General features: G+C 48.2%; 1 protein-coding gene across 1 annotated transcript in view; it reads left to right on the top strand.

Annotated features, from left to right (window-relative positions):
* The first annotated feature begins 4,785 nt into the window (after positions 1-4,785).
* The window catches only part of LOC144145659 (uncharacterized), an 82,385-nt gene continuing 60,523 nt past the window's right edge, over positions 4,786-26,647 (top strand). Inside the window, exon 1 of the mRNA XM_077677327.1 lies at positions 4,786-4,854. The gene's annotated coding sequence lies outside the window, so the exon portion shown is untranslated. The remainder of the gene's footprint in view (positions 4,855-26,647) is intronic.

Raw genomic sequence — 26,647 nt, 5'->3', positions numbered from 1 at the left:
TAGCAAGGTCAGTGCAGATAGGCTAAAGGACAACCTAACATCGGCAATCAGTTATTCAGCAACAGCTGTGGGAAAAGCAACATCTAGGCAACGAACTGAAAAAGCAACTAAAAACGAATGAACTAATTGTGAAACGTGAGAACATGAAAGTGCAAAGCATGGCAGATAAGATTGAAGTAGGCGAGCATTCGAAACTGATTAACATAAGTAAACCTAACACATTACTGAATTTAAAATGGCAACGATAATGGAAACGCTGCAAATAAGGGGAATCTAGAAAGTTAGTAAAAGAAAGTTAACCATCGGCAAAAACAGGATGATGCACTCAGAGAGGAGCAGGGTAACATAACGCAAAACATGGACGATATAGTAAAGGTAGCAGAACAACTCCACAGCAGGGTGTATGCGAGCGACGTTAGGACGGGGAAACTAAGATGTTACAAGCTTAATTTTCGACGTCCCACAAGTAACCAAACCGGAGTTAGCCATGGAAAGAGGAAAAGCTTCAGGTGATGACGGTACAACCACGGATCTTTTGAAGGAGGAAGCAAATATTGTTTTTAAAGAGCTTTCTGTACTATTTTTGAAATGCTTGATGATTCAAAACGTGCCCATAGACTGGGCCCGTCAACGCCAACGTTATTCTGAAACATACGAAGGCAGATCCCAACGACCTCAAGAATTACAGATCCTTCGGCTTACTCTCGGCTGTTTACAAGCTTTTTACCAAAGTTATAGTTAGCTGCATAGGCTAGACACATAGTTAGCCGTATTGTTAGCCACCTCGATTTAAAACAACTCCAAGAGCACGTTGGATTTTGGAAAGGGATCACATACATTTTGTCAATTAAGCCATCGCAAAATACGAAGAATACACTAAACCCCTTTACATGACATTTATAGACTATGAGAATGTGTTTGATTCTCTATTCACTGTAGCCGTACAAGGAGGTCTAAAAGACAAGGGAATAGAGGCGATCTACGTAAGACTTCAAAGAGCCATATTTAAGGAATGCACGGGTAGGACAACGCTCCACCAGCAAAGCGATAAACTCCCGATTCGAAAAAGAGTAAACAGGGAGACACCATCTCACCAAAAGTATTCAAACCATGTCTGGAGGGAGGGTTTAGAAAGATTCACTGGGAAACAGGATTAGGGATGAACGGGGAATACTTGAGCCAGTGGCGGTTTCCAAACGACATAGTATGCCTGAGTGAGACTGCTGAACACATGCAAACGATGTTTGAGGAACAACAATCAGAAAGAACGGCCATGGTGCTAGAAACAAATATGAATAAATCAAAAGAAATGAAAACTGCGCACGCGAAAAACGTCCTCTTGAGCTTAGGAAACGAAACGCTACAAGTAAAACAATACAATTAGCTCGGACAGATGGGTAGTGCTGACCACACCACAAAAGAGAAATCTGTCGCATTATAGGTATAGGTTGAGGAGCACTCCCAAGCGCTCCCAAAAAGTGAAAATTAAGCTGTCTCTGTCACTCGAAAGAAAAATCTACAAACGGTGCATACCGTTGGTCATAACATGCTGAGATGAAACTTGGCGCCCTGCTAAGAAAAAACTAGAAAGCAAACTTACTTCTACTCAACAGGGCACAAAACAAATCATGTTAGGAGTAACACTCATGGACCGGAAATGAGCTACCTGAATCAGAGTACAAGCTAGAGTAGAAGATATAGCTCAAATGAAGAAAGCGAAGTGGGCTGGAGCTGGCCATGGAGTCAGACGAACCGACAACCTGCGGACAATTGGGGAAGCAGAGTAAATAGCAAGAGATGGGCCCGGAAGGGGAAGGCTGTTTCTCCGACGGAGGGATGAAATAAGAGAATTTGAGAGTAAATTTGACTCGAGCACCCCAGTATAGGAGTGGTTGGATGTCTGACGCTTTCGTCGTGCAGTGAACCTGAGTAGGCTGCTGCTGATGATGGTGGTGGTTTTTGTGCAGTCGCAAAGCATAGAACGCGGGTGGTCTGTTCCACAATGTCTTATTCTTATTTATCGAAGTTTTTTACAGGCGACCAATGTCTTATTCCGTTTTTGGGAGGCGGCGTATTACGCGAATGTGTATTCTGGTACAGTAGTTTTGTCTTCAACGCTTTTCTGTTAAGTATTTCTTATTTGTTACCATTGTTCTCCGCCGGTTGTCTCCTTTTTGGCAAACATAAAGATTAACTGTGTCAGCTCTGTCAGTTATGCATTTTCGAGCAAACGAGGCTTCAGCGGCGTTGGTCTACTTTATTAATTCTAGAAGCTTGGTCTTGTCATTATTTTTGAGGCTGTTTTTATTTTGTTCGGTGGTGTTTGGGCGCGGCGTACAAAATGCCTATTTGTGATTCTTTTATGTCACCTTTATATTTGTATATTTTGTATGTAATTTTGGCTTGTCAAAATTTCGTTTGGATAACTGTCCTCATTAAGCGAAATATCTTTTTTTGCGGAAATGCAGAGAAATAAACAGGGCGTCCATTTTGCCGAGCTTGTTATTAGGGCTTCTGCCGTGCTTTTCGAGGCGTTTTTATTCATGTGTCGGTTTTTTAGAGAGGAGTAATGACATGCGGATTTTTTTCGTTAAAAGACTTTCCGGTAACTGGAAATTTTGTGCACGTTGAAAGCATTAAACCTCAAGTACGTTTTCGCGATATTTTGTAGGTGTTTCCGTTGGCTTTTTTTCGCCTTTCTTATTGTTATCCTTTTTGTTTGGGTGCGTAATTGTGTGTTGTGGTAATGCGAAAAAATTAAATATTTAACTATTTACATTTGCTTTTTGTATTCTTGGCGTTTGTTAATTCTCCAAAGTTCCGCTCCCGCCTCAGGTTTCCAATCTATGGACCTGCTCTTGTTTTTATGCACATTTCATACGCATTACATTGTGCTTTCAGGAATAAATTTTGAAACATTTGAACTTTGTGCCGTGAAAACTAATTGGCGTCATTTGAGTCCTTGAAAGTATAAATGTGTTGCTTCCACCAATGATGCTTTTTTGTAGAAGTTGATGGCTTAAGTGTTAGATTGTTTTCGCAATTTTACACGCTGGTGGGTAGTTCTTTTTTTTGTATTTCTTTCTTTTGGGTATTGCATAAGCGACATATTTTTTTATTTTGTTAGTCCACTTTGGTACTTTTTAGTGTTGTGTTTTGGTATATTCTCATTTAAAAGAATTGTTTCAGCAATTATTATCTTAGCGCATTTATAACTATAAATGTTACTTCCCCCAATTATGTATCTCTGACAAAATATAGGGCATCACGTGACGCCCGTCACAGAGTGTCAAGTGAAGCCCTGTGACGTGAGTACACAGTACCATGTACTCGGCTGAAGGCTGAGGCGGTACTCGGCTAAGAATGCTATGCATTGAAAGGTCTCCTTCATTGCGAGTTGCCGACAGGCTACCTGCTAGCACAACCAAGCGTATGATGATACTAGATTATGAAAAATGAAAAGGAAATGGGCGGTGAACGACGGTAGCCCGCTAATTGGAATGAGAGCAGGAAGTACTACGCGGATATTTTGAACTAGGCGCCACTGCGTCGATGCCTTAGTGCCTGGCACACGGCTAGAGAAACGCACCCGCTGCCTTTACGCGAGGCTGTCAGGCCTCCTGAATGAACAGAAGAACGAAGATGGACATCGGTAAAAGAGTAGTTTGCAATCTCCACTGCGGTTGTCGTCCGTAATCTCTGCAAGAAATCCCGCAACTTTTTTCTCGAAGGTCGCGTACCGGCCAACAATGGCGGGCGATTACAAAAGGAACTCGTTTGCGAACTACACCCATTAGGCTCCAGTGTAGTAGCGTGTGGTGTTGCGAGAGATGAGCACATTATTTCTGAGGTCATCCGAGCAGATCCCGTCGCTCCTAGTGACGATGTGAGGAGGGGCACGGGGAGAAGAAAGATGAAGCACCAGTGCCGAAGTCATCTGAAATAATGAGCGGACTGAATGCCGACGTCTTTCTTTCAGTTTTGAAGAAGACAAAGCGGAGCCATTGCGCTACATTTGCTCATTAGAGCAACAACTGTAGAGTCTCACTTTCAAGGACAAAATATGGTCTACACTCACGGTAATGTCCAAAACAGTGTACCGTTACATGCCCTGGTGCTTCTGAGAAGTAGTTTGCTGACATTTTTCCTCACTGTCGTTAGCTTGAACTTTCATTAGGTAAAACCACGACGGCTTGGCCATTCGGTTCGAATCAAAGATCCTGTTGCTGAATATACCATGTATTGTGTTTGCAGATGGGCTAATACGTACAAGCAAAGTTGCATTCTTGAGATACAACAAGTAAAACAGAGGACATTACCGTTTTTTAGAGAAAGAAATACCATGCCTTTTTTGTCAGTAGTACAACCAATCAGTATATTAGAAACACCCTCTGGCTACATTTAGGTTGTAGTCATAGTCACGCTAATCACGGTGTTATTTGTCTGCGCAATAGGCCTAAATAGCAAAAAACTTTTCGAGGAAGTAACAAGAGGAGAGTGTCGCTATGTCATTGTGACCTTCATTTTTATGTGCCTACTATGTCCTTGTGAATGTTTGCCTACCCTCCCGTGATGATCATGTGTACATGTCACGAAGAGCTCAGACAGTTGTCACATAACAAGTTTCGGCCATCTGTCGCGCCTGATGGGTCGGTGTGACGGGTGGCGTTTTTTGTATCTTTTGGAGTGCTCTTTCGTGTTTTCGGGATCTGCACATCAACGTCATGTATCTCGCACCTGGCTGCTCTTACCTGACTGCAAGTTTCAAATTACGCTCCTGGCTGCGTCGTCTGAAAGAAGTTGAACGTTGTGTTGGACAAACTCGGATGTTGCAGTCTCCATTTGTGCGATTAGGTTTGTGGAGAACACTTTTTTACTCTACCGAATTGCAATATTTTACTGCAATTTTCGGTGCGTTTCCAACGACTTAACAGCATGTCTTGTCTAATTGAGTTTAATAGCGCAAACAAGGCTCCATATATGCCCGTTCGTAACGACCGTTTGTTGGCAAATCAAATGCTTAGACGTGGGAAGCTCAGCATTAGCTTCGTAACACCCTCCAGTGCACCTTGAGCCAGCCCATCTCTACATGAGAATAGTTAACCGGACAATCAGGTGTTTTGCAGTGTTTCGGAAATCATCGCAATTTCGACAGATCTAAATCCAGCGCGCCAAATGTTTGGTAGGTTTTCTGACATAGCAGGACTCAAATTGTAGCGCGCGACCGACCTACTCCAAAGTGAGAGCGCCGACTATATCTTCCGCTGAGCAGGCCACGTAATTCTGGCTGCGTCATCAAAATGCACGCAATGTTCGCCGTTGCCTGCGCGATGCGCGGAGCCGCCGCAATTACCCGCTTCTCCGGGATTCACGTGGGGAGCAACGTCTAGGGATGAGACTGCGGGCTGCCTAAGCATCAACCCACTTGATGAAACATGGTAGGACAGAGCCGCAATTTAAGCGATTAGTGCGAGTACGCGGCAGTGTAACTCCTAATCAGCGTCGCAATGGAACTGCACACTAAAAGAATGTGCAATTCGCCTAAATTATGCGATTTTGAAAGATTGCGAGCGGTTTTGTTAGGCGAACATGATTTTTTCTGCCACTGGCTGTTATGTAGGCTTATCGGCTTTGAAGGCGAAAGCGTTGCTATATTTTCCAGCATCCTAACTGCAATGTGGTAGTTTTTCTGCTTCCTCGCTGTCGTGTTTTGTTTTTGCTGCGAAATACTTCGGCAGGCTCCATCAGTGTTACAACTGTTTTGCGAATTTATCTTCACTTTTTTCCTGCTGTTTTGGCACACATGTCTTCGACAAGCAGGCTGGCGCATGACACAGCTTCCCTAGAATCATACTTGTAATTAACTGATACGCAAGTGCTCCACTCACGTTCCGTGTCGTGTTCAAATGTCAGGCGGCATGCAGTATTCTATAACTTCTTTGTTTTGAATTATTAGTTTTTTTCAAGTGGGCCCATTTTGCCCATAAAGCGACCTCAAAGTTCCCTAAGCGTCCTACAGCTTTTGTTCTACTACTAATGCATTTGTTCTACAACTACAGCTTTTGTTCTACTACTATACCTTTATTCTACAACTACGGCTTTTGTTCCACATTTACAGCTTTTGTTGTACTGCTGCCGACTTGTGGGGATATGGCTTTGCCAGCGCACTTGGCTTCTACTTTGGAGACTTAAACCTAAATCGCGTATGAACTCAACTGTGTTTTCATTTCATTTTTATTTCCTTAAGGACCCCACTTGGGGGTAATACATAAGGGATGGATATACAGAAAAAAAACACATTTGAACGCATTAGTTTATTGAGCACAGGTGACTACTGACATTTGCTATAGAGCTTGATGGCCAGGTGTTAAAACAATGAAGCAGGGAAGGTCGTTGCAGTCTTTGGCTGCACGGGGAAAAAATAAAAGGAAAAGGTGACAGTCCTGGTGCGATAACGGCACACTTGAAGTGGATGGCCGGTGCGGATAAACCTATGTCGTGAGGAGGATGTAGGAGGCTACATTTAGTGAAGAATGAAATATTTGGTGAAAGAGGGAAGGAGTGGCGATACGGCGGCGGACAGAAAGTGGTGATGAACCGGATTGTGCTTTCAAGGATGAAACGCTGATGTTGTACGACTACACGGAACGAATACACTGGGCGGCGCTATTTTGTACAGATTCAAGATCTCCTGTGAGGTATGTTTGGGGCGGGTTACACAAGGTGGAGGCATATCCAAGTTTCGATATGATGAAGGACTGGAAAGCGAGCAACTTTACGTGCGGGGCCGCATGGCGTAGGTGCCGGTTTAGGAAGCCAAGTGTTTTGTTTGCGGGTGAATTGACATTGGTAATGTGCGCATTCGAACTAATATCGCAATACAATGTGACACCTAGATATTTGTGGGATGATTGTGACTCTACCGTGACGTTCGTGATGTGATATGAAAAAAAAACGAAAAAGATTTTGTGGTCTCTCTACCTCACAATATGCATAACCTTAGCATTGCACAAGGCATGCACTCATGCACACTGCGAGGAACCACCGCGGGTTCGAGCTATTTGAGCACGCTCACGATACTGAAACGCCACGCGCCAACTTAACACCACCTCTGTTGGGCAGGTGGAGAAGGGGGCGACAAAGAAATATGCCCAGGGTACGGAGGGAAGACGTTTATTTTATACTAACGTTCTAGTCACATATTTTGCAGTCCCAATTACATAATTTACAGTACAGGTACGTACTTCCTGTTAGGTGAAAGGGGCGATGGGGCGCCACGCGCAAGTGTGCGCGCTTCGTCGGCGCAAAGCCAGTGGGCTCTTCGGAAGAGTCAGGGCAAATTCCGGGGTGCGCTTACGTTGTGCGCATGCGCATCGCCGTGCTGGCCAGATCGGCTCGCAGCAGCGAGGGAGACGGGGCCCATTCGCTCACAGGCGCGTACCGCACGGCGTGATCGTCGAGTGGTAGGTACGGCCTTACTATATGCAAGCGTAGGGGCGACAGGAGCAGCCTTAGGCACGGGCCGCAGCCGGAAGGGCTGGTGGGCTTTCGCCGGCACAAAAGCGTCACATACCTTCGGCCAACGCCTTCGGCGTGCTGGAAGCGTCTCCCCGAACGGACCCCCGCGCAGGGCGCGCGTTCGCGTCCCGGCGAGAGTCGGGTTCGGGCATTGTTCAAACGGACTAATGAGGTGAGGTTAGCTCCGCTACCAGGGCGGAGCGCCCGCTGCGTGACAGTGTTTTATCGCAGCAATGGTCGCTGGAGCCTTCACCTCAGGCAGGAGTTTGAGAGGACTGCTCGGCTCTACACAGTGGCGCCGAGACGAGCCGGCATTTCGGGGAGAGAGGGGAAAAGCGCCGCGCAACGCCACAAACCTAGTGATCGCACAATGACTCGGGCGCCAGGATCCCCACAATTTTTACAGGATTTTTCTTCACCGTTTACGGCATCGGCCATTTTATGTTCCGTTCACCTACTACAACGGCGGCTTTTGGGCACAATGGTCCCCCTAATGTATTCGAAGTAATGACCATAGTAACGGTAAGGTTTCGTATATCAGAAAGCGTGGTCGTGTAACCAATGCGTCGGTTGAAAAGATCGTTGGCCAATCCTTACTTAAGCCGTTGGTAATACACATAGATTTTAATCATGCTGGTGATATAATATTTTATAGCTATTTATTTTTCGTCTACGCTGTTTTAAAATAGCAGCGCTCAGCAGTAGTGCTTGTACGTTCTGCAACTGTGCGTTTATTATTGAAGCGAATAAACAAGGAAATGATCAAACTTTTGAAAGTGATTCGGCTGGTTCAAGGACACAAGCTCGCGAGCAGCGCTCTCGAAGACACTCCTTTGTTTTCACTTTGTGTCCTCCCCTGAGAATGAATATTACAAAAAATGTTCGGCAGGTACACTAATTCGACCACTCACTTCTGATGCTTCCGGTACTGGGGATTTTGACAGCAGGCGGCTTAGCTGAGCCCAAGCGTTCCGCGTCACCTCTGTCTCTTCACGTCATTTGGGCTGGCGAAGAACTCTCAAGATACCCAAGCGAAGCGCATCACAGGGTGCGTCCAAAGCTCTCCCACACCGAGAGTGCACCAACCCCTGACGGTTTGGACCACGGGCTGGCTTTTTAAAGCCGTCTTTCCGGCCCTAGGCTGGATGCCGCGCAAACCCTAATCGCGACTTCGGGGCACCGAGGAGAAACGCCGGAGCCGGTCTAGGCCTACCTGCTTGCAACCAGGTTCCGGCCTCCATCCAAGGTTCAGGCAACTTCACCACGACGACCGCAGCAGCGTGATGGACGGCATCGAAGTCCCAGGTGAGCCCATTTTACCGCAAGACTACACGAAGCAGTTGGCTGGCTCACAAACCACCACCGCGAAGGCTCTATGGCACTTGCCAAAGTACGCCTAACCACAAATATCCCCTCCAGCAAGGCACCCTGAGCCCTCCAAAACAGATCAGGCCGCACGCGATCAACAGCCGCTAAGTAGGCAGGATTGGGCGCCGCATCAACCTCACCTGTCGAAGTAGTGCTTGGGGCGACAAGGGGTCTCGACGTAACCGAGGCCAGCCACACGGGGATATGTGGCGGAGTCCTCCATGCGAACGGCTTCACCTACGTAGAACCATCTGAGGGTCTCCTCCGCAGTAGTTCGGAGAAACACATAATCGTTGCGAGCATGCCAAGCCTGAGTGTAGCCAAAAATGCAACGGCATGAAGACACTCTACTTTGAAGTAAAGACGTCTGAAGTTACCCAGTATGCGGAACCACCAGAAGGCACCGTCAAGGGTTCGTTGATAATTTCTCCGGCAACAACAGCACCATCGATATCCCTTAATGCCTGGCATGCACGAAAAATCTCGCCATCTTCAGACAAGACGAATAGGCCGCACCAAGACGGTTATTATCGCCTTTGAGTGTAAAACGGTCCCTTAGTGCATCTGTTATCGCAGTACCAAGTACCGCTGCTTTGTTCTCAAGACGCGCCGCAAAATCTGGAACGGATGCTGCCAGTTAGCACACAGCATGGATGTCTCCCCAGCTTCCGATAAAAATATATGTAAGCTCTGCCGTGAAGAGACGCCGAGTGAGGATCACCACTGCACGCTCAAGTGTGTACTTCGTGCCAAAGACCACGCCGACGGGGTCAAGAAAAACCGACTAATCTATCAAACCACCTAAGTACTGAAGTAGCGTAAGTGGTAAAAGCAGCGCCCGATACAGCAGCAAGACCGCCAGCAAAAACAGCACGGTAATAGCGATAGAAGCAGTCGGTCAGATATTTGCAACACCGACGGCCCTCTGTCGAGAAGACCGTGATGTCTCAAGCTCCTGCCCCCATTGGCCGCAGCAGGAGCGGCGGAGACGGAAAGACAGAACCCCAAAGGTGAACCCGCGGCAACTCCGACCAGGGCCGCAGCTGTTCGTGATCATTGCCACCTCGTCGCCAACCGAGCAACGAGGGCCGGGGTCACCAGCGCCGACCATCTCGATGTATGTCACCCGCCACCAACAAAAACCACAATAGCAAGGTAAGCTAGGCAGCCAATGTCTTCCATGGTACGAATGGCCAGAAGTGTAGGGACACACCGTACCAAAATGTTCGTGGCTTAGAATCTACCTCGCGCTCCGAACTAACGCGCATCCACCAAACGCTAGAGAGATAGTTTTCTCGGAGATTTTAGCGCTCAAGGGATAGGTTGTTCAACTCAACGTCACTCCTGACACAGCTAATTCCACCCGCGCGAATAATGCTGCAGAGCGGACCCCCCCGGGCTACCGGCAGCGCCGACCCTAACTTTTAAAGCCCGCCTAAGAATACCTCCAAATTCACCAAACTCCCAGGGAAAGCTGCCAAAACCTGGCCTAGTCGCACTCTATTCATTGCAGCTAACTTTAAGGTGCAATATTCCGAATTTAGATAAAAATGGGTCACCTTTAAAATTCGTAATCTTGGTCTCGACGTCCAACGACAAGGGCTTAGCTTCTAACAAACCCATCGCCCCAAACCGGTGTCGGAACTAGTGTAAGTTGCGACACACCACCTGACCTATGTTTCACCAAAAAGGTGCGGAGAGAGATCACGTGGCTCAGTACGAGAGAAAATGCTGGTAGCGGCCACTATGTCATAGCCATCAGAATATTTTCCGGAAGCGTTACACCTACATCTGAAAAACCGCTCTGACTGTTTGAATGGGACGCATTCCCAGAAATTCTTGCAGCACATGGAGCTTCTCTCTCTGACTAAAAGGTCAACGTGGGAATGGAACAGGTCGTAAATATTGTGGCACGAGCCGAGCAACTCTGTCGCGACGCTGACACGGCCACCAAATACATACCCGCAGAGGCAGACGTATGGCAAGCAGACGCACGGCTTTTTCGCATGTTGGAGGCGAAGAACAGTCTACGACGGCAACTTCGCCAGTAGAGACTAAATCCCAACTTGCGCCGTCAGCTTCCCCGGTTTAAACGACGCATTGATGACTATATTGACAGTGACGTTCGCGGCGAAATTGGAATGCTTCTTGTAATAGTATAAAGAGGGGTAACGGACGGCTAAGACGTGCTGGATTATGCTTTGCCTAGTGCACCCTGACAAAACTAAGACCACACAAGAATAGAACCTCAACATGGCCCATATAATTAACGGAACCCACCGACAACATGTTCATACCTTTCACGACTGCTACATCGCCGCTTCGGCTATTGGAACACCTCCCCTTTGCACGGGCCGGGACAATAACTCCCTCGAAAGGCCCCATCACATTACAGGGTAGTGACACAAAATTTTCAAGGTGACATAACTTTCGAGAAAGATGGGTGTGAACCCGCGTACATAACCTGCAGAATATCCGCGGCAAATACAGCCTAGAAGAAATTTCAAATCAATTTTATAGTGTGCGAAACGCAATCGAGCAGCCAGCGGATGACCTCGCGCAATCGTCATTCCCTGGATGTTGAATAAGTCAACAACATCCAAATACGTCACGAGTTTCTTTTGGCCGCTTCCGCACTGCCGGCGTTTCTCGCTGGCTCGCCGCACCGATAAGAGTTCGCATCTCGTCATGAGCAACAAACGATCCGATCGTTAGCGGCGGAGGCGACGGGTTTTTTTGCCTCATCTGGCAGCTGGCCGCGAGCTAAGTTTTACAGCCACCTTGGCACTTGCTCTTTATTGGGTTTTACTACACTGGACGCGAACACACGCCGGGGACACGAAGAGAGCCTTGACTGAGCCGCATGGTTGCTGCGCCGGTGACGCCCACTGCAGCGAAGTCGCGCAGGCTGGCGCAAGCAGCTCGAATGATAGCTTGTTAGCGCTGCAGGAAACGGTACTCAAGTAACAAACTAGGCAGTGCATACGAGAAAGGAAATAATGATGCGATGGCGCATTACATTAAAGAAAAGGCCCATCTTACCGCGAGGGGGACTCAAGTAAATGCGTCGTATAGGGGGTGGGTGTATTGCGTTAACGTTTAGTGTTTGGGGAGTTGGTGGTAGTGAATGCGTTGTATCAGCAGCTTCTTGACGTAGTTTAAATGAGTCAAGGATATAAGGCGCGTTCGTACCCTCCCATTCTGTGTCGGTTTTGTGGCGCAGTGGGAAGAGCACCATGTACCTCGCGTTCCGCCCACAGGTAGTGAATGCGTTCTATCACCAGCTTCTTGACGTAATTTGAATGAGTCAAGGATATAAGGCGCGTTCGTAGCCTTCCATTCTGTGTCGGCTTTGTGGCGCAGTGGGTCGGTCGGCTTTGTGGCGCAGCACCATGTACCTTGCGTTCCGCCCGCAGGGTCGTGAGATCGAAACCAGCGCCGGTAAGTATTATTTTTTTATATAGTGTAGGGGTAGGGGTGCGGACCTGTTGTTCAGAGCGAGGAGGGTAGGGTGATGCGGGAGAGTAGAAATGGGGAAGAGGGCGCCCCTGGAAGGGCTGTTGCGGACTCCGAGGCACGCCAACGCCGGGTGACATCGTGAGTTAAAGAAATGCTCTGCATTTAAAATCCTCATCTGCACCGCTTACGAGAGCGACAATCGAATATCCGCGGCAGTGCCAAACCTAACACATCTGTAGCCAGACGTTTCGGCAGACCGGCCGGCTGCTCCCAGCGCGCGTCTCCCCACCGACTGTCTCGAGCGTCACACGCCGTCCTCTAGCCGCGGCAGCAGGTAGCACTCGCGGCGTGTGCATCACGCAGAAGGCCGCTATTTAATTAATCGACTGACGCGATCAGTACGTAGGGGCATTCGCTGAAACTGCAGGCGCCGCGGAATTCAGAGTGCTACGGCAGCTCTGCTGTCTGGTAGCTGTCCGACGGTCACGTGGACAGCTTTTTTTATACAAAATTCCTTGTTTTGCGGCACCCGCTAAAACCGAAACTGCGACTGACCGGATTAAAGACGTCTGTAATTAAACAACCATCACATGCTTAAGCAAATGAGTTTTCCACGCCGGATAAGTAGGTCATTAGCTACTTATCGCAGCAGAAAAAAAGCCAAGATAAAAAACGTTTTTGTCAGTGCCCCTTTAGGCGAGGTACGAGGGGTTATTGCAGCTCTTCGCATGTGCTGCGCACCGGGATCAGACGGCATATCAACAAAAATTCTTCGAAACAGAGATGGCGGCTCCATCGCGGCCTTCACACGCTGCGGTAACGTGTGTTGGGACACGGGCGACATTCTCGCTCAGTGTAAAACGGCCAAATTCGCCTCTGTTCCTAAACCCTGCAGAAAGCTCAGAATTGAAAAAGTTCGTGCCATTTCCTTCACCATGGTTGTAGGCAAGCTCCTAAAACTAGTCATCTTAAACAGGATCAAGGCATAAATGGAGGAAAAGTTCTTTATATCCGAGCACCATGATTGGCTTCCACGTCGAACCCCCGCAGTATGAATTTCATACATTACAAGGAGCGGCGGGAGGCGAGAGCTGGTGCCCTGCAAAAGCAGAGAGCGTTGCCTACGCTGACGCGTCCAATTACAGCGGTCGCAAAGCAACGGCCAAAGGGGGTGTCACCTATCAGGGTAGTTTCATCGCCTCCTGCTCAATCCGCATGAGAGACTGTCACTGCTGTAGCCATGACAGTCATTGCTCTAGCCATGGTTTGCTTCACAAAAATCAAGTCAAGCATTCCCGACTCAAACCCTGCTATTCTAAATTTCTCACGAGGTCAAATATGAAAGGACGCCTGCGCAATAATAATTTCTGGTCTCCACCCGAAGTACGGGAAGGGCAAAATAAACAAAATTTGACCCCCGCATACATCGGCCTCGCAGTAAACGACTCCGTACACGACGCCGCTCGAGGATTTACCGATGGAGGGGCCGGCACGTATTAAGGGGAACCCTTCCCCAGTAGGTGAAAGACAGACTTGTGCCATACCGTGGCATTGCAAGTCAATATAGTTTTGCGCAGCCCAGCTACACACCCACCCACGCACCCATCCCTCAGTGAGCGACAGTCGGCGTTCCGAGGAACTCCTAAAGACCCGGCCACATCCAAACCGACCTTTATATAGCAATTGATACATAAGTCAATATCCACCCGAGTGTCATAGATGTCAGGAACGCGCTGACCTTGCACGCATATTATCAAGGTTTTGCAGGCTGTCAACATCGGCCGCGCAATCACTAATAGTGAGCAATTATACTGCGCTGCTCGGCTACCACAGAGATCAACCTGCCGCAGTGACTGCGTAGCTAAGCCGTTGTGCTATTGCGCACGAGAACGAGGGTTCGGTTCCCGGCCGTGGCGGCCGCTTTTCTGATGGAGTCGAAAAGCCCAAAAAACGCCCGTGTGTACGAGATTTCGCCGCACGTTAAAATTCCTCAGGTGGTTTAAATTAATCCAGAGCCCCCGACTACGGCGTGCCTCATCGCCTGCGCTCCGTCGGCGCGTAAAACGCTACAATCGATCAACCACTGAGAAGATCAACTCTGCCCCGTCGATCTGGCTAAGGACGCTGCCAGAGCCGAAGGACTCAGGTCCGACGAATAAGCATCACCGATGACAAACCCAGTAACGCTTTTTAAAGACGGTAGTCTTTCTGGGGTACTTGAACTTGTAAATTTTGGTCTGTCTGTCTCCGTCCGTCACTCGATTCAGCCAGCCGGCCAAAGTTTTTTTTTCTTTAATGCTAGTCTTCCACAACACTCAGAAACACAAAACAAACTTATTTATATGAGCAACTTGAGCGACAAGCCACCAACCTATGAAGGCTGATGTCTCTAAAATTCCCTAAGCGTAGTCGAGAGTTCTATCCTTCACAGCCACTCAGGAGCGCATGCCTTGCGCTTCTGGACTTCTACGTACTGTGAGGTACGGGGAAAACAACATCGCAAATGTCCTTATACAGTTTTTTGTCACAGAGGACAGGTACCCGCCAGAAAAACGTGCGAATAGAGAACGGCCGTCATAACTATTTCCTTCAAATACCTACACACACAACCTCGCATGTATCATGTCGATACTACATATTCCGGCATAGCACGCGTCAGCCGTACTTGCATGACACTATTCAAGAACGGGTCGAGAACATCTCGCCAAAACAAAAACCGGTTTACCAGCATTCGTAAATACAGGTGCGCCAGCCCCAAGCCCTCATCTCGCACTCTATGAAACAGGCTTGTTCTACTGCACCTCTCCCATGTTGAACCCCAAAGAACTCCGCAAATACCGGGTGAAGCCTTTGGACGTTAATTCGCGAGCAGTGCAGTACCTGCATATATACCAAATCTTCGTTACAAAGAATAAGTCGCATGCCGTGGCCCTTGCAAAAACTGGCTTCCTTGCCCCCTTCCATTTCCCGGCCTTCTCCCTCAACGGCTGCGTCTGGCTCCGCCAGTATGGTTCTTTATCCCTGTAATATTCCAGTTACTCTCCCAGGTACTTCACTGGGGTGCTGGCCCAACTAATTAGCAAAGGTTGGCGGTGTTGATGACCACGTCCCATGCCAAACTCCCTGGCACTTTGTCCAGTTCACAAAAGTACCCGTCACCCTGCAAAATTTTTTGACCATGTCAACTACCAACTGAACAATTTCATCGTTCATACAACAAACAGCCACCTCGTCTGCGTAAGCCAAAAGTTTGACTTCCACATTATGCAGTCGAAAACCTTCGATAGCGCTATTTCTGATTATACCATACACATGGCTTCGATGTATATGCGAAACAATATGGGGGCTGAGGGGGCAGCCCTGGGGCACCGAACGATGCACTTCAATTGAGACTCCCATCTTTTTGCCGGCCTAAGTGAAACATTGTCTGGGCAATAGTCTTAAATACTCAAAGCCAAGCTAAGTGCAGTGTTAATGTTCATACTTGTCAACGTTTTTGAACAAGAACACGACATTACGCATATATAAGACCTAAAATCAATACATGAGTGATATTCGCAGTGCTCCTTTATTTAAAAAAATTAAGAATGCTTGCTTTTTTGATAGCACATAATATACTACGTCAACTGAAGAAACGGCTGCCTGGTGTTGCCCACGCTACCTGGTGGAATCATAAAAAATCAAATGGCAGCAGCAGGAAAGGTTCCACTAGATGGGTTCTGCGTTCCGCTTGGAACAGTCGTAAAGTGGGGCACTACGGTTCTGAAAACAGTGTAGTCTGGTGCCTCGATTCCCGCGCGTCTCCGCCCTATGGCAGCGCTTGCATCGAGGCACCCGACTAGGAGCAGTGGAACGCGGTAAATTTAAATCGACATCAGAAACCTCTAGCGTCTAATCATTGAGGGAACGAGACGGGCGAGGAACAGCATAAGTGGTGAGCGGGAAAGAGTATGGATGCATTTACTTGCCAGGGGCGCCAGTCGACAATCGTCTTGCGTCGACATCTGCAACGAAAGGAGCAGATACGTGGCCATTTTTTTTCTCGCTCTCCCGGTACTGATGGCCTTGTACTCGTGCAGTGAATAGTGTCTCGTACCTATCACGAATGTATAGTCTAATTTAATCGGAATCTTTCAGTACTGCTCACAAGACAATCTTTGTAAGCATTTTAGCTTTTAAAAATGTGTTCCCTGTAAAAGTGAATTTACAAGTCGTAACATAATTTACACTGCAATTCATTCGGCAACTAAGAAAGCGGCCAGAGTGTGCCGGCCACGCAGAATAAGGCAATAAAGGTTTATATAATAAATTCAGGCAAATGGAGAGGCGAGCTTGTTGGGGAACATTTATGAGTGACAATTAAGAGCAAACTGACATAGGGACTACAAAGGGAAACGAGACAAGCGCTTACTATCAAATGAAACTTTTATTAAAATCGAAAGCACATATCTACCCAGTCGAGACCCAACAATCACGGACGAGTGTCCGTCGCACATGCATGCGGCCGTCCATGAGAACAAATCCCCACCCCCCCTTTTCCTGTCCTCCCTTTTCCTTTTTCTGGTAACCCCTCTCCTTAGGAAGTGACACTTCTTTATCTAAAATGATGAGTGACGGGGGACTTATGCAATCCGAATCCTTATTACGGATAAGGAATGCGTAGGCAAGCTCCCTAGTAGCACGGTCTCTGCGTTTAAAAAGCACTTGTGTGTCTGTGAATTACGGTTTACATTCGCATTCTGCACAGTTCGGAGCCATGTGCATGTATGTCCTTCCTTTCAAGGAGGAATGATGCTGCCTTAAGCGTACATTAAGAAAGCGGCCGGTCTGACCAACGTACATCCGCCCACAGGACATAGAAATGCAATACACAACATTCGTCCTACACTGAAAAAACTGGAGTCTGTGTTTAATCAAACAACCACGTAGGGAAACACTGTCTCTGCAATCAAGCCTGCTGCTCACCATACTACACAATCTAGCTAGCTTATTCGTAGTAGAAAAAAACAACTTAACCTCGAATCTCTCAGCCGTTTTTGGCGATGCGACAGCGCATGAAGATACGGTATAACCACCACTTTTTTAATGTGGTCGGCGTCTTGTATCCGATGAGTGAACACTTTGAATTGTTTTACAAGACGCTGAAAGATGGCCTGGAGCCCGGTGAGAGGAAAGACAGCGTTCTCCAGCCGAAGTATTTGCGCATTAAAGCTTTGTTGCGCCAAATGATAAGAAGACTTGTTGAGAGCGGCTCTGAGGCACCTGTGCGCTATCCCATTCTTATCTAGCTTCGAATGAAAAGACGTGAAGTTTAAGAGCGGCTTGCTAGAACGGGGCGCGTACTTCCAGCATGCATGATGGTGCGAAAAACGGAGTTCTACATCAAGAAATTTGAAAGTGCCGTCAACGGGAACCTCGCAAGTGAACTTCGAACCTTCGCTTTTAACCTTTAAAGGCTTCAATAACAGGCCATTTGAAGGACACAATTTTTACGCTGCAGCCAACGGCCAAGAAATTGTCGACACAATGATAAATATTTGTGGCAATACCCCGTAAACCAACCTGCAAATTACACTGAACCTTGCCAAGAAAAATATTGCTCAGCACAGGGGCAACCTTCGACCAGACGCGCACTCGCGATTTCTGTGGATAGACCTATCATGAGATGCCACAACAGTATTCTGAAAGTAGGAGCTCCGGAGCTCGAGAAATGGCGCCACTGGGTTTACACAATGATTTACAAAGGCAAGACGTCATTGTCGTTTATAATGGAATCTCTAGTACGGCGCATCACCACATCATGAGGCACAGCGTAAAACAAGCCCTCAACGTTCAGGGTAATTACCGAGACGTCCAAGCAATCAGTAGAGGACATATACTCTACCACCGCCTCAGAGTTCCCCCCAGAAAACAGATCAATGATGGCGAAAAATTCCAAATGCTTTTGTACAAAACCAAAAACAGCCACCTGCCACGTCTTTAGCTAATAGGCAAAATCATAGATTATTAGCACAATCGACTTCAAACGGAACTCCCGCATGGTCAATTGGTCAATGGCGAATGCATTTTTGGAGTTTTTTTTTTCAGGCAGCCATATACGGTGGGAAAATCTTGCCGCAGAGGGTTCGGACAGGTGTGAATTGACCAAAATTTCCTCTCAGCGCTATTTCAAGGAAGCATCCATTTCTTTTCTTATTGGCGTCTACTATTTGTCATGAGAGGGAAAGCCAGAAAACAGCCACTAAAAAGATGGTTACAACGAAGTAAAACTTTAAGTACTGCCCAGGAGTGCTATGGGCAGTTTGTGAACCACTCATTGATCACACAAAAAATTGAAAGCAAAGCGAGAGACCACTAAGAGGTATCGATTATTAATTAACTTCTCCGCGAACAAACCCTTTTCCACTTTCAGAGTAAGTCTGAGAAGTGAACAGTTAGGTTATCCCCTTGCTTTCCTTTTTCACCTTACTGGTGAGTAGCAGTTTGCTCCTGTCAATACGGGCATTGAAGACGAACTCTTTCACGTGCAAGCACCTTGAAGAAAGGATAGCTGCGACGTCATGGGATAAGAAATGTGTGGGATCCTCTTCTATATACAGCCTATTTACACGAGGTCCTATACCAAACTACCCACCTGCTTAACACAGAAACACTATTTGCATTCCTACCAGAAAACCACAATCTCCCATTGAACGTCCCGTCGGTTGTAGTTAAAATTTGTTCCCCCGTTCCATTTTAGCTAATCGCTCGCTTCACAACCGCCTCTCTCACGTCGATCATTCGTCGCCTGCACTCCATGCCCTGCTACTCAACGCCCTAAGCTGACAAGTTGAGGTGCGGACTAGTCATGAGAATGCGGCCAGGAGTCCGTGACTAAAGCGCTCAACCGACAAGCCATCAAAGACAATTTTCTGTCAATCATCGCCGTCACTATCGTTAGTTTCAATAGTCCGAAGGATTAACGCAGGTGCCTATTATACCGGGCCACATTTACGCAGCGCTAGACTCCAACAAAGTGGTGTCCTTGGCATTTTTCCGCACGTTTATGTGCGTCTTGTTTACGCACCGTGAGGTTTCTCAAGGCAGGTGCAGCACCTTCATGGGTTCTTTGTACATCGGTGGCATCTTGCCAAAGCCGCCGTACACAGTTGTTCACGCTACCGACCGATAAGTCAAGCTTTACGTCACCTCGTCACACCTCAAATGTCTGTCTCTAGGCCGAGTATGTGGACTCGACGGAGGCGGTTTGAGTTGAGAGACGCGTTCAGCTTACCTCCACCCGTCCGTGTTTATATGAACTCCTACGAAGGAGTTGAGGTTAGTAGTGGTCGGAGCGACACTTTGTGTCAAGGCATGTCGCGAGCGCATCTTCCGGTACCTGTTTTTCCGCATAGAGGCTTGTGCACCTGCGTTGTCGCCACTGCAGCTGTTTAGGTGGTTGTCGATCGAATCTCATCTTTTGCACTTGCTACACCGGGGAACGCCAGAAAAAGCGGTCCTCTCGCCTATGCTCTTTAACCTCACCCTTATCTCAGTTGCGAGTACTCTCCTCACAATCCCTAGACTACGCAGCACACTGTACGTAGACGGCAATGCCCGGTGGGTCCACTCTGGCTCCGACCAACACACTGAAACAACACTCGAACACGGCCTCAACCAAGTCCTATATCACATGGCACCTGTAGCGCTCAAGTGCTCTCGCCAAAAGTCCGCTCTCCTCACTCCCTCGTAGCCAACCCTATACAAGCACCACCATCCAACTTTTAAACACTCTAACCAAATACCACACACGACGCAAATTACACTCTTAGGCCTCCCCCTCCCGCAATAGAAGACACCCGGACCCTCTCTCCTGCACGAGAGGAAATGTGTTACCCAAACCCCGCACCTCAGACAGATCACCACCGAACAACACGGCATCACAGAACAGGTCCCCTCCATCTCGTACACATCGCTCTACTCAACAGTATCTTCTACCACCTACTCTACCTTAATCTTACATTAACCGAACTCGACTCCTTTTATGCCCTTCTCCGGAAGACGTCTAGGCATGCACTCCTGCATCCGCCATACGCCCCAAAGCACCGCTTACTCTGCCTCGGCATACGAAACACCATACGCGAACGCCTTGACGCACACCACATCTCCAAACTCACGCGCCTCGCGTCCTCCCCTACACGGCAATGTATTCCTAACTCTATAAACATATTACCACCCACCATCCTTATACCCCCTTCATATTTCATTTCCCATCCCTAACACCATCAGAATCCGCCCCCTTCATCGCTCATCGCCACATGCACCCATCTTTTTATGCAGTCTGGCAAAAAGCACCAGCCAACACCTACGCCAAACTATGCCCACCATCACCATGCACACTATACACTGATACTATACACTGATGCCAGCCCCTACTCTTACAGACTTGCAAACTGTGTGGCTGTTGTTGGCCAACACACACCACCAAATGTCATGGTGGCTACTATTCTTACCACCAACATAACCACGGTGGGCGAGGCAGCAATTGCCCTCGTGCTCACACAGCGCCCTCCCCCTAGTTCATCTTATCTGACTCACAAATGGCCATCCGCAGTTTTTTCACAGTAACATCTCTCCCATGGCCTCGCAAAAGCTCTAAAAAAATCATCCATCCCACTTCGCAACCGGCTGTGGAGAGCAGCCCACACAAGAGTAAGAGCTAATGAAGTGGGTGTAGGTGCGTGCTCGTGAAAGTTTTGAACGAGGCGCCATTTTTAACACCACTACACGCGGTGGCCCGGCAGGTAAGCCAACCTGCCTCTTGCAATACACAGATATACCCTTAAACAACCCTATCCCCCGCCGCCGATACACATCCCCACACAGAAGACGTCAATACACAATCATCCACACCTATTCACTGCCCAAACCCGTGCAGCCTACGTGGCACTCGACCATCACTACCATTCCATCGGCGAATGGCCCGCAGAGCCACTCCGCCTCCTTCCTTCCCCTCGCCTCTGGGAGCAGATGTTGAGTGACCCGGAGTAGTCAGGACAACTCCTGACCACCTCCTTGGTACTGCCAGTCGTGGCCGACCTCTGGGCCTTCTCCACACCCAGTACCTGATCGCGAAGAACAAAATGACGTCTTCCTTTCTTCTTCCTTCAGCCACCTGGACGGCTAGCTCCCGCCTTGAGCTTTTAAAGAGAAGCTTTAGTGCTCTCATTGATGGCGTCGGCAACGCGAAAACGCCTTGCAGGAAAGACAACTTTCTCTCGATATGATGAAGAATGATTTTGGGTGAAGTGAAAGAAATAAACTCTTCTTGGGACCCGAAATGAACCTGGTTTACTCGCGTTTTAAGGTCGGCGTCTACCCGATTGCTCCATTTAAACATGGACGAGGCGGTTTGTAAATCTCACACGACAACAAGAGAATCCGTCAAAAGAAAGCTTCGTGTTCAAACACAATGAAAGCTTCGTGTTCAAACACAGTCTTCGTTAGGGGGAACTGTGAATGGTTTTTTCTTCAGTTCTTTCTATATTTTTTCCCCACCTACCCCCAACAATACAAACTATCCGGCTGCAATGTCTGCGAAAACGTTGTAACAGCTGCAGAAATTGCGGAAGTATTGCGGAAGCACGCCCCATTGCTTCCCCTAAACCATATTTTGAGACACATTTGCCGCTCTGAATGCGTTTTAGCAAGAAAACGCTGTTCTTCGCTTACCATCTGGATATATAGATGTATCAACGCATACTGGCCACAAAGGAGTAAGGGAGCGGGAGGATGATCTACGTACGTCTTCAAGTGATCATCCTGTGTAGTAATAGTGTAGTGAAGAGATCACCCATGAATTTGTACTGTGTATTTGGAGATGTTTGAGTGCAATATCTAGGATGTTTGGGAGTGAAAGACCTACATCTTCCCTAAACCCGGAACACTGAACAACAAAAGGCCCGTAAAAGAACGTTCGAAATACTAATTAAAGGTAGCGAAACCAACCCTAGATCATATGAAATTGCAGTATTGGTCCCAGTAGAGCCATCCAATTGCTATAATGGTTTACGTTTACACGACTGACGGAAAGAACCAGAAGAAAACTTCTAAACAATAAATTAAACCAACGTTGGCTACCCATAGTAAAACCGGTCTCTAAGGACCTCGCAATGTACCCATACAAGCGGCGTTATAATGCTACGTATTAGTAGACATGTAATTTGCTGAAGTTCTGCATGCTTCTTCAAACGGCGAGGTGACCAGAATGTCTTTCGCAGCAGTTGTGTACAATGTTTGCAATTTCTGGCCCGCAAGCGTAATTTCTGCTCCGCGCCGAGCAAAACATACCGGCCATGAAACCCATCAAACTGAAGTATGACACCCGTCAAGCTCTCGTACGACGCGCAGAGCAACATTTCCAACACCTTCTGATTTGCTCCCTTGCCCACTTCAGACCTAGTTTTTTCACAGATCTCCATGCCATTTATAAATCTTTATTTTTCTGCTGTAAAGTACAATGCAAGGTTTTTTATTGATTAAAGCTAGCAATGCAAAGGCTTCTTCATCTGTTCACAGTGTACGTGAAGGGCTCGTCATTGTCATCTTTACTAGCGCGCGTACCCTCCGGCAAAGGAACGTCGGTGCGATGGGGACAGCGACAGGCGGGCATGGTGACATGGCAGACGGCCTGTCAACTCGGCCCGACAGCTTATACATGCCGTTCCTGAGCTGGGCGAGGTGAGTTAACCTACCCCCTGCATTCGGGTAGACTTGACTCGCCATGGGGGCTCTCCGACGCAGGTCGCCCGCATATACAGGGGGGAGAGGGGATTAAGTCGAAAAAACCTGTTTATTTCGACTCAACTCTCCCTCATCGGGTCACACTACTTCTGTAACAAGTAACATGGATATTCGCCGATGTCTTCGTTATAATTGCAGGGGGGTGCCGATTAATCGTGGTGTACATACGTGGTTTACAATGTGTGCGCCAGTTCGCGGATTTTTCTACCGTGTCTAGGTAGTTATTTTTCTACTAATAGAATGTCCATTTTGCGTCCGTGTTGGCTATCAGCTTGCGATTTTTATCACTATAATCTCTGAGCATGCTTGCATCGCTTTCTGTTGTGACAAAAGGCCGCTTGTTTGAACACAAGTGTATGATCCTCGGAATATGAGGAAGATCATAATTGGGAAGAATTTAAACATAGCACTCTTGGTTTGTTTTCCTCATATGGCTTCAAGAATTAGCCAGTGAAACAAATAAAAGCGACTAAAGCATGAATATATTAAGGCGGGGGGGGGGGTTAATCGATCAATAGCCCTCCCCTAGTTTCTAAGTTTTGATTATTTTCGCTAAATGTGTAAATATATGCCACTATAGCAATAAATGCCTTTCTTTTGGCCAATCATGTAATTTTGCAAAAGACAAGGCGTAGTCTAGGGTTGGCCTCGCTATCTGGTGTTGGTATTTGAAAATGTTTTGTGGTGGGTATTTTTTGTTCAGTGCTCGGGTTTTGAAGGATATGCGCGTCATTCCACGCCAAACATCATATACAGTGGACTCAATCACCTCCGATTACCCTACAAAAATTATCGGTGATCACTTGACTACACAATTTCTGCAGACAATTTATCACTTGAAGAGCAATGCAGATAACCACCGTCCCCCCCTCCCCCCTTCTCTTGTCCATTTGCGGCCAATAAACCTTTCTGCTACTATACGGAGAGCGGTGAAAAAGTACAGTTGGTTGAAAAAGAACCGCCTTTCCCTACAAAAAAGCATTCAGAGAAGCTGCTAGTGTGTCTCGAAATATGCTTTAGAGATAAGCAATGTGGCACTCTCGGGCATATTGTCACGAAGACAAGGACGATGCAGTGGTGTTGAATGAGAAACACGTTTATTGGAGCGAACTTGTGCTCCCCTAACAACTCAAAAGAATACAGAGGCGGCGAAGCAGCGGTCAACAAAGTGACTTGCACAGGCGAGTGTCGTCGAATCGAATGCCCCGGCGTCCGCACTGCAGGCTTTTTATCTTTTGGCGCGCGTGGTTCTCGAAACGTCGATTCGCATCGAGAACATAGTAGATCCAAGAAGATTATTCTGGGCTGTTCACGTTAGATCGGAATGCTCTCCCTATCACAACAGATAACACATGCGGCACAGAAAGAAAGAATGGAACACGCGCTTCCCTTGGCGCAGAGATAACACAGACCGGTGCAGCCGGGCGGTAAAAGCATAACACAAATAAACAAACCAAATGTATGGTTCGCGGCATTACCCCCCCCCTCTAAGAGTGCATCGACCCGATGCTAACATAAGCGACAGTCCGAACAAATGAAAATAAAAGTTCGTCATCGTCCGTAGAAAGGTTTTAAGCGAACCACGTGGACGACTTCAGGCCGCGTGCGTCGTCGTGATGTGCCGGAGTCACCATCGGGGATCACTTCGTAGGTAAGTTGGCCAACACGTCGTAGAATCTGGTAGGGTCCGAAATACCTTCGCAGGAGCTTCTCACTGAGTCCGCGTCGTCGGATGGGAGTCCAAACCCACACACGATCCCCTGGTTGGTACTCGGCGTCTCGGCGTCGGAGGTTGTAGCGGCCCGCATCCACCAGCTGCTGGTCCGTTATACGAACTCGAGCGAGCTGGCGGGCCTCCTCCGCACGTTGAAGATATCCGTGGACGTCGGCGTTGAGGTCGTCCTCTTCTACGTGCGGAAGCATGGCGTCGAGCATCGTAGTCGGCCTTCTACCGTAGACAAGCTCGAACGGCGTCAGCTGTGTCGTCTCCTGGATAGCCGTGTTGTACGCAAACGTGACATACGGGAGCACTTCGTCCCAAGTCTTATGTTCAACGTCAACGTACATTGACAGCATATCTGCGATTGTCTTGTTCAGACGTTCTGTTAGTCCGTTCGTTTGGGGGTGGTACGCCGTCGTTCTTCGGTGATCCGTGTTGCTGTAGCGTAATACTCCTTGCATCAGCTCCGCAGTAAATGCCGTTCCGCGGTCTGTGATTAGGACTTCCGGGGCTCCATGTCGCAGCACAACCTGGCTTATAAAGAACTTCGCCACTTCTTGTGCAGTCCCCCTCGGAAGAGCGGCGGTCTCTGCGTAGCGCGTCATGTAGTCTGTCGCTACGACAATCCACTTGTTCTGTGATCGTGACGTAGGGAACGGGCCTAAAAGGTCCATTCCAATCTGTTGAAATGGTCTCGATGGGACGGCGATCGGTTGCAGAAGTCCGGCGGGTCTTGTCGGCGGCGTTTTTCGTCGCTGGCAGTCACGGCAGCTCCGGACGTAGTGGGTGACGTCAGAGGTAAGGCCGGGCCAGTAGTACCTCGCCTTGATTTTTCCGATAGTGCGGGCTGTGCCCAGATGTCCGGAAGACGGGTCGTCGTGGCACGCTTCCAAAATTTCGTCACGAAGGTCCGCGGGGATGACGAGAAGGTAATTCGCTCTTGTTCCGGGGCTGAAATTCTTCTTCACAAGGACGGAGTTTCTCAGGCTGAATGCTGGTAAACTGCGTTTGAAGGTCCTAGGAACGGCAACGTTGCATCCCTCGAGGTACTCGATTATGACGCGTAAGTCGGGGTCGGCACGCTGCTGGGCGGCTAGGTCGCTCTCCGTCACGATCCCGAAGAACGCGCTGTCTTCATCAGAGTCTTGTGGTGGTGGGTCGACGGGGGCGCGGGACAGGCAGTCGGCGTCGGAGTGTTTCCTGCCGGATTTATAAACGACTGTAACGTCGAACTCCTGCAGGCGCAAGCTCCACCGCCCAAGACGGCCAGAGGGGTCCTTCAAATTGGCGAGCCAACACAGCGCATGGTGGTCTGTTACAACCTTGAATGGCCTTCCATACACGTATGGGCGAAATTTTGAAATCGCCCATATAATAGCCAGGCACTCTTTCTCAGAGGCAGAATAGTTTTTCTCCTCCTTCGACAGACCACGGCTAGCATAGGCGATTACCCTTTCGCAGCCGCTTTGCTTTTGGACAAGGACGGCACCCAAGCCTATATCACTGGCGTCCGTATGCATTTCCGTTTCGGCATTTCCGTCGAAATGAGCGAGCACGGGCGGGCTTTGCAGGCGTTTTTGCAGCTCGCCGAATGATTTTTCTTGGTCGTTTTGCCAGCTGAAAGGGGTGCTATCTTTCGTCAAGCGCGTGAGTGGCTCTGCAATGCGTGCGAAGTTTGCGACGAAGCGCCGGTAGTATGCGCACAGCCCGAGAAATCTCCGCACGCCCTTCTTGTCTTTTGGCCTTGGGAAGTTCGCAATGGCTGAAGTTTTTGCCGGGTCACGTAGGACTCCCGCGGCG

This window comes from Haemaphysalis longicornis, unplaced genomic scaffold (genome assembly GCF_048455015.1).
Source record: "Haemaphysalis longicornis isolate Haplotype H1 unplaced genomic scaffold, Haemaphysalis longicornis Haplotype H1 scaffold_7, whole genome shotgun sequence".
Lineage (NCBI taxonomy): Eukaryota > Metazoa > Arthropoda > Arachnida > Ixodida > Ixodidae > Haemaphysalis > Haemaphysalis longicornis.
Note: the sequence above shows the minus strand (reverse complement) of the source record. Positions and strands in the feature narration are given on the sequence as shown.